General features: G+C 39.7%; 1 protein-coding gene across 1 annotated transcript in view; it reads left to right on the top strand.

The window, feature by feature from the left end:
* Nucleotides 1-16096, top strand: part of EXOC4 (exocyst complex component 4) — a 755957-nt gene that overhangs the window by 14068 nt on the left and 725793 nt on the right. The window lies entirely within an intron of this gene.

The raw sequence follows: 16096 nt of genomic DNA on the forward strand, positions 1-16096 counted from the left end.
TAGTATATTCCAGGGGCGCCTGGATGACTCAGTCCGTCAAGCATCTGCCTTCCGCTCAGGTCATGATCTCCCGGTCCTGAGATCGAGCCTGGCCTATGGTTCCCCGCTCAGTGGGGATCCTGCTTCTTCTCTCTCTTCCTCTGCCCCTTCCTCTGCTCGGCCTCTCTCTCTCTCTCTCAAATAAATAAATTTTTTAAAATCTTAAGAAAAAATACGTATATTCCAAACAATGTATAACATAGACTTAGGTTTAAAAAACGTGTTCTTTATCTGCAATTTAAACTTAATTGGATGCCCTGTATTTTTATTTGTTAAATCTGGCAACCCTAATTTAATTAATCTCAGATTACCCAGATTACTATTAAGCAGTTTTTCCTCAATTTCCCCTCCCCCAGGCCCTGGTAACCCCCGATCTGCATTCTGTCTCTGTGGATTTATCCATTCTGGACTTCTATGTAAATGGAATCCTACAGCCTGGGGCCTCGTGTCCGGCTCCCTTCCCTCCACCTGTTTCGGAGGTTGGTCTCATTGTAACGTGTATCAGTATTTTATTCCTTTTTATGGGTGCATGATATTTTCCCTGAGTTTTAAAATTCAGTTTCTAAATCTTATTCTGTTTTATAGAATTAGTAAATTTTGAACAATAAATTTTAAACTGACTGATTAATATTTAGCCATTTACATAGTTAATTAAAATTCCTCTAAAATTTCAACTAGTGCATACACTTAATATATTCAATTTTCTTTAATACTTTAATGAGCTTTTTAATTGAAGTATAACTCACATATAGAAAAGTACACAACTCATAAGTATGCAGCTGCATGAATTTCCACAAAATGAGCACTGCTAGGTGGCTCTCACCCAGATCAAGAAATAGAACATACCCAGGGGTGCCTGGGTGGCTCAGTCATTAAGCCTCTGCCTTCAGCTCAGGTCATGATCTCAGGGTCCTGGGATTGAGCCCCATATCAGGCTCCTGGCTCAGCGGGGGGCCTGCTTCTCCTTCTCCAGCTCCCCTGTGCTTGTGTTCCCCCTCTATTTCTCTCTCTCTCATAAATTAAAAATCTTAAAAGAAGAAGAAAAGAAATAGAACATAACCAGATTGCAGAAGTTCCCTCCTGCCCCTTTGCATTCTCCTGTGAAAGAGTTGTCTTTAAGTCTCGATCCATATGATTTTCTGTAGAAGATAGGCTTATCTGCCCAATGTTCTACCAATTATTTGCCAGTCACTCGTGTGCTTTAACAACAATGGCTGCATGGTGCAAAGGACAAGATTCAGAAAGAAGCTCTGTGTTTGCCTTGTGGCTTCTAATATCCCTGGTGTGCACGCACACACACACACACACACACCCCAGAGGCCCGCCCCCTACTCCCCTTGCACGCCAGGGAACAGGTTCTTCCCTTTGTGCTGCTTATACAGCACACATTGCCCTTGAGTGTAAAAAGAGGAAGTGCAAAACAATGACATTGTGTATCAATTACAGCTGGGTTTATGCTGAAGATCAACCCTTAGTTACTTATGTAAGTGTCCCACTGGCAGGTGGGCAGTCAACCCTTCTGTTGTGAAAACCCTTCAGTTATTGCCAGGGATAGACAGAGGAAGTCACTGGGCTTTATATTTGCTGTCAAGCATCCCCCTGCCCAGATTGGGTAAAGAGCTCCCATTTAGAAAAGATGCCTTCAGACGAAGTATTTCTAGCTAGAATGAACTTTTTCGGCAGCCCCATGAGCAGAAGACCCAGAGCTAAGATAAGTGGGGAAGTCGTCAAGGGTTCAGGTGGGAAAAGCAGTCCCCGGCCACTTAGCAGAGGGTTCTAGCAGCCCTCTACCTACCATTCCTACCAAAGAATCCTTGCAGGTTTTTGAAGGGAGACCCCACCAGATGACAGTCATCCTCGGCTCCTTTGTCATTATTTGTTTTTATTTTCAAGAGTTTCTGATGTGAAGCCTCGGACTGATGAGTGATTTTTCGTTCCTGTGGCTTGTTAGGGGCGATCAGTCTGTGGAGCAAGGTTCCTAGGCAGGCTTCAGACGTCATCATGCCGCTCGTCCTCCTGCAGGGGTTGAGGACACAGCACCCCAAAATATGCCACGTTGGCATAGCGATTATTTTCAGCTGAAGTTACTTGATTAAAAAAAAAAAAAGATTTTATATATTTATTTAGAGAGGGGGAGAGAGAGAGAGAGAATGAACACAAACTGGGGAAGGGGGGACAGAAGGAGAGGTAGAAGGAGACTCCCCGCTGAGCAGGGAACCGATGTGGGGCTCCATCCCAGAGTCCCACGATCACGACCTGAGCCACCCAGGCGCCCCTCTGCTGAAGGTCCTTAAGAAGCAGGAGATGCAGAAAGGGCTCTCCGACCTGTCTTTCCACCTAAAAACAGGTCATAACGTTTCCCAGGAGAAAGGTGCCCTCCTTGTACTGGGAATTGCTTTTCTACCCAGAAAATGGAGCTCCACTGATACATTTTGCAACAGAATACTGGGAGGGTTCCTTAGAGTGAAAGCGGTTTAAGATCTAAGGCAAAATCACAAACGTATTATCTTGAGAGCACGTTGCCCTTCCAGAGCCCTGCCTGCAGCCTTTCTGCACAGAGCAAAGCCCTCTGGGAATGAGCACTTCCAGCGAAAAATGGTTTATTATCATAATGGAGTATTCAATTACTTACTCTGATGAGAAGTAGAGGCGTTTCTAAATTCATTGTAGTAATTTAGAGTTTTGGGGGAAATAATTAAAAATGTGGGCCACCTATGGGTGCTACATAATGTGGATGATCTAGTGTGGTTATAATGGGAATATAATACATTTTATTTATACAGTGTCTAGCTACAAAGAGTATATTAGGTATTTTGCAGTGGGGCTCAGAAGCCTAAAGCAAACAAGATTAAAATCAGCAATAAACCAGATCAGGAGAAGCCAGTGAAATTCAGCAATAAATTTGACGCAAAACCAATGTGTTATGCCAAAGGCCTTTTAGAATTTGCTGCAGGCTGATGCTTATGTTTTTTTTGTTTTTTGTTTTTGTTTTTTTAGTGATAAAGAAGGATGGAGAAGGTGGGGTTGATGGCTGTGAAGGAGAGTCAGCCCGGGAGCACTTGCTATTATAGGAAGAACAATTCTGATTTTCTGGGGAGAGGAGAATGTTCATGGTCTGCAGATTTTTTTGAAAACCGTGTGCTTGTGAGCTCGTGTGCATGTATGCGTGTGAGGCTGTGAACGTGTGTGGGGGGAGGGATTTACTTCCCACAGTCATTCATTCCTGTGTGACTCATAATCCTTATTCAGCAAACCCTTCCTTACTGCACAACCTCACATTGCCTTCTGGGCTTCCCACTGGTGTTTCCCTCTCCCCCTCCCAACCTCAATTTTATGTCTCCTACTCCCATTCTCAGCTTTCCATCTTAAGTCCTCTACTCTTGGCACCCCCCATGTTACTGTAAAACACTGGGCAGAAATAAGACTGTGGCAATTGGATTTTGCAGAGGGCTGCTTAGCTTCTGCCTGTTCAGGACAGGGGGATCCAGATTTAAAGGTTTGGGGTTTGTTGGGTCCAGGTATCTAAATATAGTAATACTTAGACAAATTCCTTGTCTCAGAACTTTATGAAACTGGCAGAAAAGATTTGTTGAGAAAGGCTGGGCACACTCTGTGTAAGGAAAATAGCTTATTTTTCTCTAGGCACCTGTGTTAAGCATCCTCGAAAGCGAATCTTCTATCACCCTGGCAAAACCCTTAACCAGGGTGTTGAAGAGAACGATTCTGGTCTGGTTTGTGCCCTCTTCTCCATGTTCCATGTTGTTCCTGCCACAAATGGCAGAAGCACTGACCTGTCAAAGCCTCACCTCGAAGGACTGATCCTTATTACATATTTTCTACAGAAGCCTTGCCTCTCTGCCATGTATTAGACGAATTACTTGCTGGTTGCCGGACTGCCTTGTTAACAAAAATGGGTGCATGTGCTCTAACGTCTCTCATTCCACTCAGAGTGCCCTGCACACTTGAGTCCCTTCGGTCTTCTGCTTCCGCTCTGGCACATTCCACATTCTGTCTGGTGGTGATCGATCCCAGAGCTGGTTCATCCCCCTTTGGTCAGAAGTACTACTTCCTGTTTGGCAGCTAACCATACTGCTCCCAGCTACACCATGGTACCTTCAGGATAACATCATTAAACATCCTCTTCCTTCTGATGCCATTGACTGAAGATGTTATCCATTAAATACTTTGTTTCTAAAACCATGTAGTGACATCAGATTGCAGGCATAAACCATGGTTGTGTTATTTCCCACATTGCTAGTGTGTTACTACGAGGTGAGCACTATTTTCACATTTTCTTTATGTTCCTCCGTGTCTGGCTCATTGCTATATATGTATCAAATACCCAACAAATATGCCTTTTCCATATACATGTTTTATACTTTTTCTTTTATTCCTTAACATCGTATTTTTAAAATGCTTAAACCTTCAGAGAAATTGAAAGAAAAACTATATTCTTAGGTTAACCAATCGCTAACATCTTGCCACATTTACTTTATCTGTTTACACACATATTAATTTTTTCTAAACCATTCGGAAATACCATGAAGAAACCATGACTTTTCATCCATAAATTATTTCAAGACCCATTTCCTAAAAACAAGAACATTTTCCTATGTAAACACAATACAACCATGACACCTCAGAAAAGAGATTAATATACAGTCTATGTTAAAATTCAAGAATTGTATCAAAAACGTCTGCTATAGTTGGCTTACTGCTTTTTAAAAAAATCTCGGATCCCGTTAAGGTTCATGGATTGCATTTTGTTCTTACATCCAAAAAGTCACTTTGAATGAATGCGGAAATTGAAAATCATTTGTCTGTCTCATGGTTCTTCTTGGTAGAATCTGGAGTAATCATTTCTACCGAGAAAGATCAGAGAGGAACTGAGGATAACATATGTAGAAACTCTAGAACATAGCCTTGTATATATATAAAGTCTTAATTCCTGGCATGCAGATGACCCTCCCTCTCAACCAAGGTTGAGACTTGGTCAGGCCCGATGTCATATCATTCTTAACTTTTTAAAAAATACCACTCCCGGATCAGAAGAATGGAAACCTTGAATAGATACATTCCAGATCACTCTGTGTCTATTTCAGTTTTCCCAACTGTTAACTGAGATTATTGTTAAAAATTATTTTAGAGCTTCTGCTATTTTGTCAAGTCCACTCAATAGGTTTAGGATTTAGCAGGTCTTATTATTTAAGTCCTCTTGTTACCCTTTCCCATAATTCTCGGCATTTTGCTTTTCATGACACTCACACTCATGTATTATATATAAAAATCTTATTTATGTTTCCCCAAAGAAGAGCACATTTTCTCCATGATCACTCCAGCCAAAGAACTCAGCATTCAGTGCTCAGGTGAAAACCATGTTTATTAATTTACAAATGTTGGCACTGAACAGGTAGCAGGTGGTAATGACTGTTATCTTAAGAATTGTGTGCATAGCTGAGCATTTATTTACTTAATATTTTTGAAATTAAGTGTGAAAATCTCACAAACCTGTAAAGTTAAACAAATGTCATCTATTTAGCGTTTACTTAGTGCACACAAGTGTTTATAAAAGTGGTACTTCTGAGCAATTATATACATAACCGAAGAATTTGATGAGGTTTTGAGCAATCATTTAATTAAACTTATAAAAAAGTTTAAGAATGTATAAAAGTGAACAATCTGTGTGTGGGAACCCTGAAAGACCTGTATCAGAATTGCCAGTGAAATCTTAGGAGAGAGTTTTGGAGGCTAAAATAAGACATGGACACAAAATTCTGGAAAATGATTGGAAATGGGAAGAGCAAAATGGAATCAAATTTTTTTTTTTTTTTTTTTGACAGATCACAAGCAGGCAGAGAGGCAGGCAGAGAGAGAGGAGGAAGCAGGCTCCCTGCTGAGCAGAGAGCCCAATGCGGGGCTCGATCCCAGGACTCTGAGATCATGACCTGAGCCGAAGGCAGTGGCTTAACCCACTGAGCCACCCAGGCGCCCCTGGAATCAAATTTTTAAAGTAGATGGTAATCGTCAAGGGACTGTCATCACCTTAGCAAGACACCAGTGTGAGCATACAAGGTATGGATGACAAATGCAAACCACAGGAAGTAAAAGCCAGAATCTTGAAACTGTTAAATTCTGTCAGAAACTCTGTATGTCAGATAAAGCTTGGAATAATGTATTTAAATTATTATTGTTTGAACAGTTAATGCATTTTATAATACATCCCGACCCTCCAGGTGCCCAGTTCCCTTCCCAAGAGGCAACCCAGATGATTATATATATGTTTAACTTTTATGTATTTATTTTGAGAGAAAGAGAGCGTGGGGGTGGATGAGGGCCAGAGGGAGAGGGATAGAGACACCCAAGCAGCCTCCATGCTGAGCACAGAGCTGGGTGCAGGGCTCTATCTCTCGACCCTGAGATCATGACCTGAGCTGAAACCAAGAGTTGGATGCTTGACTGTGTGACCCACATGCGCCAACCCAGATGATTATTTCATCAGCTTCTTGTATTCTTACAAGGATATATGATGCATATGTAGGTATAATGTATTTAGAACATATAAAAATTCAGTATATATGGTCACATTCAGAAAAGTGAACAGTATGTTTGACAATGCATTGTTGTCACTTTCAGAAATGTTCATAAAGTAGAATATAAAAAATAAAATAGAAATGAGGTCTAAAACAAAGTTGAATATTTATGTAACCATCACCTTATCAAGAAAGAGAAGACTACTGGTCCCTCTCCTTCCAGTTGCTACCTTGTGCCACTTATCTAGAAGATAAACACAATTTTGACTTATAACAATATAGTTTCTTTTGGTTGTTTTTGAAGTTTGTGTAGGTGGGACTACACGGTAGCCATGATTTTGTGTCTGTCTTTGTTTATTCCATATTACATTTTTTAAAAAGATTGTATTTATTTGAGAGAGAGAATGAGAAAGAGCAAGAGAGGGGAGAGGGTCAGAGGGAGAAGCGAACTCCCCGCTGAGCAGGGAGCCCGATGCGGGACCCAATCCTGGGGCTCCAGGATCATGACCTAAGCTGAAGGCAGTCACCCAACCAACTGAGCCACCCAGGCGCCCTCCATACTACATTTTTGAGATTCACTTATGTTGTTGTGTGTAGCTGAAATTGGCTTTTTTTCCCACCACTCTTGGGTATTCTGTTGCTTGACTATGACACTGTTTCTACATTCCACTGTTGGGCGTTTTCCTGTAATGCTCAATTTGGGGGTATTATGAATCATGCTGCTATGAGTATCTTTCACAGTTCTCTTTGTGCACATGTACTCATGTATCTGTTGGGGAAAATATATCTATATAATGTAAATAAGTCTTCATATGTTCTAACTCCCTCCACACACAATGGCTTTTTTCAAAGGGTTTCTAGAAAATAGGATGAACAGAGGAAAGTTACTTTCAGAGAGCTAATCAAGTGACACCATATAGGTGTCTGTTTCTCATGTACTAGCGAAACCAGTTCAACTTGATAATCTCTGTTCAATAACTGTTCAGTCCACACAGAATAACTGATTCCATTTGTGAATCGGGCTCCCCTGTGACACCTGCCAGTCTCCAGATATCTGAGGGCATTGTCATAACAAATTTTTCTTGGTAGATGGTTGAAGATTCTCTTAGAACAGTTGAAGATAAATGATGGTCTTGCTGTTGATTCCATTGCAATAGAAGTGTGATTTCAGGGTGATTGAACTTCTGGAGACATTAATCCTTGAAATCTTGGAATAGACAACTCCATTGTTTCATTGTCTGGCACAAGTGTCTTTTGTTTTTTAAACCAACCGACAAGTGAATTAAGGACAGAAATATTATCAAATAATTATTTAAATTAAAATTCATAAGCTTTTGCATTTTGAATATTTGTTTAATTCCACAATAAACATCTATAAGCATTTTTACAGAACAAACACATCGATCTTTGTATTGTCTACGGTTTTACTTATATATTTGAAACATGAGACAACACGGGATTTTAATCTAGCAGTATGAAAAATTACAGATATGAAATGATGTTGCTGATTCTATCTTAACATTCCTCATGATTTTATATAGTAAAATGAGATTATAATCTATAAATCTATCAAAAATGATTTCTATTTCTATTCATTTATGGTTCCCAAAAGACAACTTAAATTTGAATTAATTCAACTAAAATGGTAAAGTCTATTTTTAAAGTTGCTGAAGAAATTACTGTATTTAAATCACTGACTAGTTTGATGACTATGGTGATGTTTACCAGGTGCTCTGGTTTATTTTCTTTAAAGGAATTTTGGAAGATTTGGTCTTGGCCCATTATATATTAAAGGAGTATAGAGGATGTTTCAATTCAACAAATACTGAGACCCTGGTCTGTGGAAGGTGATGACGGTATGAAAATGAATTGTATTCATTTCGTTGTATTCATTTCATTATACAATTCATTTTCAGTGTATTTGGGCTCAAGTTTACCTGGTTTTGCACTCAAGTTTACAAATGAACAAGCCTGAAGGAAACTGACACAGCCCCTTTGACAACCATATCATCTTGCTGTAAATGTTGTTAACGGAGATAAAGGGAGTTGTGGTGTGTATGTGTGTGGTGTGAGTGCTTAGGTGAACTACTGACCTTTGGCCTTAAAGGGCAAGCAGAACTTTAACCAGGTAAATGGAGAGACATTCTTTCTTAAAAATAACCATATATTGGGGTGCCTGGGTGGCTCAGTGGGTTAAAGCCTCTGCCTTCGGCTCAGGTCGTGATCCCAGGGTCCTGGGATCGAGCCCCACGTCGGGCTCTCTGCTCTGCAGGAAGCCTGCTTCCTCCCACCTCTCTCTCTGCCTGCCTCTCTGCCTACTTGTGATGTCTCTCTCTCTCTCTCTCTGTCAAATAAATAAAATCTAAAAAAAAAAAACAAAACCATATATTGAGTGTCCTACATACATATCTTACTGAGTTTCTTAACAAGCCTGAAGATAGGTAGCCACGTTTTAAGCCCATAGTTAAGATGTGGGATCTGGGACTCAGTGACATTGTAGGCTGAGCAAAAGCATGTAGAAGGGAAAAATATAAGAATACCTGGTGTGTTTGGGACATGGCTAGAGAGCAAGATATAATGGGGAGTAATCAGTAAAGAAGCTGGGAAGATCATTTGGAGCTGGTTCTCTAGTAAACAGTTTGAAAAATAATGTTATGGGCAATGAGAGTCCTTCAATGTTCCTAAAGCAGGAGTAAAGGGTCAGATTCCTCCTATTGAGGGTGGGGTATAGGAGAGATTCATATAAAGAAATATTACAGTACACTGGGTCGCCTGGGTGGCTCAGTGGTTAAGCCTCTGCCTTCAGCTCAGGTCATGATCTCAGGGTCCTGGGATTGGGTCCTGCATTGGGCTCTCTGCTCAGCAGGGGGCCTGCTTCCCTTCCTCTCTGCCTGACTCTCTGCCTACTTGTGATCTCTCTCTGTCAAATAAATAAATAAAATCTTTTTAAAAAAGAAATATTGCATTACGTAAAAAGTATGTAAAGTCTTACTTTCCACTCATTCAGTGGTAGATTAGATGCATAAGAAAAAACTTCTAACATCCGGAACTCACGAGGTGCTGCACAGTTGGACCGCTAAATCATCAGCTGATGAGCAAGCCTCACAGAACAGCTGCAAGTCAGCAAAGGCCACAGACACCACGTACAACACATTTGAACTGGCAGATTTTGACTAGTGTGGTGGGTAGATCAGAACGAGGGTGATACAAGAGAAAGGAGTCCCATGTAGGAAGCTGATGAGAGTCTTAGAGGAGGGATGATAAAGACCTGATTAAATCAATGGGAAGGGAATGTCAAGAAGGGTATGGAATTAAGAAGCATCGTGCAGGTCAAATTGATAGAACTTGCTTGGTCTTTCTCCTTCTTTTTCTCCCTTTCATTACATGTATATATTATAACTTTATATTCTTATAAAATCATTAAGTATGTTATAAGTTTATACTTATATATTGTAATGTATGTAATGTACATATAGATAATTACTATCTATATGTAATAGTGTATAATTCAGTGACATTTACTATATTTACAATGGTATGCAACACTATCCAGGCCCAGAACATTTCCATCACCTCCAAAGGCAGCCTTGTGTCCATAAAGCAGTCACTTTCTATGTTCACCTGACAACCACTAATCTATTTTCTCTCTCTTTGGATTTATCTTTTCTGGATATTTCATAGAAAAGGAATCACACAATATGAGACCTTTTGTGTCTGGCTTCTTTTACTTAGTGGGATGTTTTTGAGATATATCCATGTTGTGGAATTGATCAATATTTCATTCCTTTTTATGGCTGAGTAATAATCCATTGTATGGGTTTACATTTTGTTTCTCCATCTACCCATTGATGGACATTATTGTTCTTTCTGTTTTGGGATATTGTGAAGAGTACTGCTATAAACATTTGTGTGTACTTTTTTATTTGGATACCTATTTTCTTTTTTTTTTTTTTTAAAGATTTTATTTATTTATTTGACAGACAGAGATCACAAGTAGACAGAGAGGCAGGCAGAGAGAGGGGAAGGGAAGCAGGCTCCCTGCTGAGCAGAGAGCCAGACGCGGGACTCGATCCCAGGACCCTGAGATCATGACCTGAGCCGAAGGCAGCGGCTTAACCCACTGAGCCACCCAGGCGCCCCTGGATACCTATTTTCAATTGTTTTGTCTATATACCTCCATGGAGAATTTCTGGGTCATACGGTAATTTGGGGTTCAACCGTTTGGGGGAAACTCCAGGCTGTGTTCCATTGCAGCTGCGCTATTTTATATTCTCACAGGTGATGCACTGGTTTCCCATTTCTCCACATACTTGCCAACAATTGTTATTTTCCTTTTCAAAAATTAGAGCCATTCTAGTGGGTGTGAAGTAGTGTCTCATCGTGGTTTGGGTTTGCATCTCCTTAAGGACCAATGATGTTTAGCATCTTTTCATGTGCTTGTTGGCCATCTGTATATCTCCTTTGGAGAAATGTCTATTTAGAACCTTTGCTCATTTAAAAAAATTGAATGGGGCGCCTGGGTGGCTCAGTGGGTTGGGCCTCTGCCTTCGGCTCAGGTCATGATCCCAGTGTCCTGGGATCGAGCCCCACGTAGGGCTCTCTGCTCAGCGGGGAGCCTGCTTCCTCCTCTCTCTCTGCCTGCCTCTCTGCCTACTTGTGATCTCTGTCTGTCAAATAAATAAATAAAATCTTTTAAAAAATTGAATTATTTGTCTTTTTGTGCTGAACTATAAGAGTTCTTTATTTTCTGGATACTAGACTCTTAGCAGATATATGATTAGCAAATATTTGGTCCCATTGCATAGGATGATTTTTCACTCAACAGATTTTTGAGCCATTTGTGGAAGCGGGAAACACATGGGAAGTAGGCAGTAGGGAATAGAAGGGGGTAGGAAAAGTGGGTTCAGTTCGAGGCCTGGTTGAAAATCTGGGTGGAGAGCCCTGGAAGGTATTTGGCTATGCATGGTCCCTGGGACAGTTTATACACTTGACGTTTGTTGGATGCTGGAATCTGGGAGGAACCTGGGAGACAGTTGCTGCGTTTGTTACCAGCAGTCAGGCTGGTGTCCCGCAGAAACAAAGAACACTCTCCTTTCTAGAATGTTGCCCTTTATTATTGAAAAGACTATATTCTTGGCTAACCTCAAATGCAACTCAAATGCAACATGATTAAACCCTATAGACAACATAGGCTGCACCAAGTACCAAGAATGTGGCAAACACAATAATAGGTGAGACCTTGTACAGGCTCTCGTGATCTACTTATAACACTTCCCTCCAATAGAATACAATGTGTGCATATCTCAAATTAAGCTTATATTTTTGTAAGATTTATGTCAACTGAGGTCATTGAAAAAGCTGATAAGTTGAAATCCTGAATAAAACCATTGTTTTTTCCATGATGAAAGCATCGTTCACTTTTTCCCTCTAGTTTTTTTTTTTTAAGATTTTATTTATTTATTTGACAGAGAGAAATCACAAGTAGGCAGAGAGGCAGGCAGAGAGAGAGAGGAGGAAGCAGGTTCCCTGCTGAGCAGAGAGCCTGATGTGGGGCTCGATCCCAGGACTCTGGGATCATGACCTGAGCCGAAGGCAGAGGTTTAACCCACTGAGCCACCCAGGCGCCCCCCTCTAGTTTTAACCTATAGGCTGTGCCTTGATTTCCTCAGCCATGCCTAAAGCATATTTCTTGTATCTTAGGTGAGCTGATTCTTATAAGCAGGCAACGTCGAAGAGGACATGAAATAACTCTCTTTCCAGAGTTCTGCCCACATGGCTGATGTTATGAAACACTCTTTTTCAAATCCACTGGGTCTGTGCTAGGCATCCTGCCGACACCCAGGCCCGGCATTTTTTTATGAATCTGCCGCTGAGGTAGCCTTATTCACACATTTCATTTATCCGCAATAATAAGAATATCAATACCTTGGATTTATATAGAGCCTCTCATCCAAAGAGGTCAAAGCGTTTTAATTTAATTGGATGTTCCCGTGGCTTTAAGAGCCTCTGGGTATATTTACAAATGTAATAATAAGAAACAGTCTGCCCTGGCTTACAATATAATAGACAATATAAAACAAGACGTGATCATACACTGCTTCTCACCATCACTGCAAAAACATAGCCAATGCCGGGCCATGGGGTTCAAGGTCCTCTCTGAACAGATCCGCATGGATCTCTTTCCCTACGACACCATTTCTTCTCCATGAATGCTTTATTCTATTCAAATTATTCTTTTAACATAGAATACATGCTGGCACTTTGCACCTCCACTTTTCTAGAAGGCCCTTTTCTTCCTGTTCTGGTGTTTAAGTCTCTCTTTTTTTTTTTTTTTTTTTTTTTTTTTTTTCTTTTTGGTCCAGCTCAAGTATCACACACCTATTCCGCGAGGACTGTTACAGCCATCCTAACTTTGCTTACTTCCCATTGAAACATCTGCAGCCTTTATGCTTTTATTCTTTGGGCATTGAGAAGGTGCTGTGATTTATCATCATTTCCTTTTCTTTTACTTCCCCGCGTAGCAGGTTAGCCCTCCACACAGCAAAGTCTATAATCAGTCCCTTAGATCTTCACACCTTTTATCTGGTTCCAAGTAGCCTGGTGAGTTTGGGAGTCTGTGGTTACAAATGGGCAGACCCACTAAGCCCTACCTTGATTTTTTTTTCCCCTCGCTCATTGTTCACAGTTTAGTGCAAGTTTGGGGTTAGTTTAGAAGCTCACCTAGAACAGAGGCAGTGTGAAAGGGTATGCCTGTGACCTGGAGACGAAAGGTGCAATGGGTAAGGTTTTTGGAAGTGGGATATAAAGGAAGAAGAATAGAGAAGCAAAAGCAATTCATTGAATTAAGGTTTAATTGGGGTGTGCTGATTTAATTATCACATAATTGCTTTTCCAGTTTATGATAAAAGTAGCCACCATTTTGGTGTTTATCCAAGTCTTGCTTTTTAAAAAAGCTCTTTTGTTTATGTCTGTTTACAAAGGCAACCTACCCATAGAAAATTTGGAAGATGCAGAAAGGTGTTAAAAAATGGAAAAAAATATCTGTGTTCTTGCTCCTCAAAACAACTTCATAACCCCCATCAAGGTGTATTTTAAACAAAACTAGTATCTTACTTTTAGCAATAATAGCTGATGTTCGCCTAGAGCAGATCACGCTTATCTCACACAGTATCCAAATTACTCTCTCTAAGGGAGTTTCTTATTATCACCTGCTTTATAAGTAAGGAAATGGAGGCACAGAAAGGTTAAGTAACTTGCCTGAGGTAACCTAGCCAGTAAGCAAAGAGCTGGTATTGAATCTAGGTGGTCCTTTCGCACAGCCTTCATTTAAAATATTTTTTTTTTATTGCCGTCAAATACACATGACATAATATTTACTGTTTTAACCACTTTAAAGTGTATCATTCCGTGGGTTTTAATTCATTCATGAAATTGTGCAATCATCACTATCAAGTTCCAGAACATTTCCATCTTCCCCAAAGGAAATCCTATGTCTATAAAGCAGTCATTCCCCATTCCCATCTCTCCCCAACCCCAGGGAATCACTAATCTGTGTTGGGGAAGAAGAATTTCTTCTGCTCTTCAAAGTCCTTCCAGCTGGACTAAGAATCAAATTGAGATGACACAGATTAACAGGAGAAAATTAAAATTTAGTTTCATATGCACAGGGAATGCACAGAAACATGAGATTTTAAAGGCAGTCTGGCAGAATGAGGTAGTTATGTCATCCTGAACTAAGGAGAAGGGGATCGTCCGGGACGTCAAAGGGAAGGAATGAAGTTTATAGGAAGATAAACAAGAACCTATGTTTGATAAACAAATGTTTTCTCGGGCATGCAGAAACAATGGGACATAGAAGACTTTGATCAAACAGGCCTTGCTAGGTCCCTCCCTGTCTACCACACCGAGTTCATACTGCAATGTAGTTAGTTATCCGTGGACCTGGAGCAGGTCTTCTATCTACATTCGTTTAAAGCAGTTGAGGGGGAGGTAAAGAGATCTTCCTGAATCCACAGGGTTTTGTTTACCTTTTATTCCTAAATATTTTATTGTGATTGTAAATGGAATTGCTTTGTTAAGTTTCTTTTGGATTGTTCATTGTTAATGTATAAAAAGACTACCGATTTTTCTTGACATTGTATCCTGCACTCCTGCTGAGTTAATTTATTGGCTTTAATCATTTTTTTAAAAAGTCTTTAGGATTTCCATATGTAAAATCATATTGTCTACAAACAGTTTCACATCTTCCTTTCCAATTTAGATGCTTTTTATCCTTTTTCTTGCCTAATTGCTCTGGCTAGAATTTCTAGTACTATGTTGAGTAGAAGTGGCAAAAGTGGGTGTCCTTATCCTGTGCCTGATAATAGCTGGAAGGCTTTCAGTTTTTCACTATTGAGTATGATGTTAGCTGTGTGTTTTTAATAAATATTCTTTATCATGTTGAAGAAGTTCCCTTCCGTTTCTAGTTTTCCAAGTGTTTCATTGTGAAAAGGGTATTGGATTTTGTGAAAAGATTTTTTCTGCATCAATTGCAATGATCATGTTTTTTTCCTACTGCTTGCATTCTTAGCCACTAGGGCCAATTACTTTTCTCTCTGTATATAAGTTATTTAACTTTCTAGCCTGCTTTTTGTACTTAAACCATGAAAACCTCACTTTCATTTAAAGCCATTAAAATCATGATTTCCAGTGGCTATATGTTATAGCCTCATATATGGATGTTTTACAATTTATTTAATACTTCTAAGTTTTTTCAATAAAGGTAGTTGATGTGTTCTGTGTTTGCTACTCTACAACTCCAGAACATCTGAATTTGCATTCTCTTCATCTTTGAAGTTCAAGTCTTTACTGCTACTAAGCAGCATCCTTCCCTCCTGTTTCATATTTATTTTTCCTCTTGTTCCTTGATTTATGCTTTTCACATGCACACTAATCTTTGTTTCTTATTTATTTCATGTTCTGATTTAATAACTAAGCCAGTAGAGTCAAATGCAAGAAATATAAAAACCTACTGGGAAAAATATTAAGAAAACACAAGTACATTATTACTATGTATATTTTATTTAGCTTGGGAAGAAAAAAATCTGCAAATTGGTCAGTTTTGCTTTTTGGTCTTTTGGTCAATATCTAATTTGCGTGTTTTTGCAGGTTTTTTTTTTTTTTAAGGATTATCTGGAAATACAGGCACACTGGAAGATAGCTGAACTCACACATAAAACGAATGTAGAAACACTTAGTTTTAGAGAATAAGCGTTTATTCTCTAAAGAAAAGCATTCCCGTGTCTCATTTTCACATTTTATTGAATTGTTTTTATTTATTTAAATTTTTCATTTTTCTGTGTGTCGAGGGCTGATTTTCAAGAGATCGCAACGAGGGAGCTGTTTTGCTATCTATGAAGCCCCGAATAAGTACTAAATTTTTTTTTTTTTAAGATTTTATTTACTTTTTTGACACAGAGAGAGCACAAGCAGGCAGAGAGGCAGGCAGAGGGGGAGGGGGAAGCAGGCTCGCCGCTGAACAGAAAGCC

Source organism: Lutra lutra, chromosome 11 (assembly GCF_902655055.1).
Source record: "Lutra lutra chromosome 11, mLutLut1.2, whole genome shotgun sequence".
Lineage (NCBI taxonomy): Eukaryota > Metazoa > Chordata > Mammalia > Carnivora > Mustelidae > Lutra > Lutra lutra.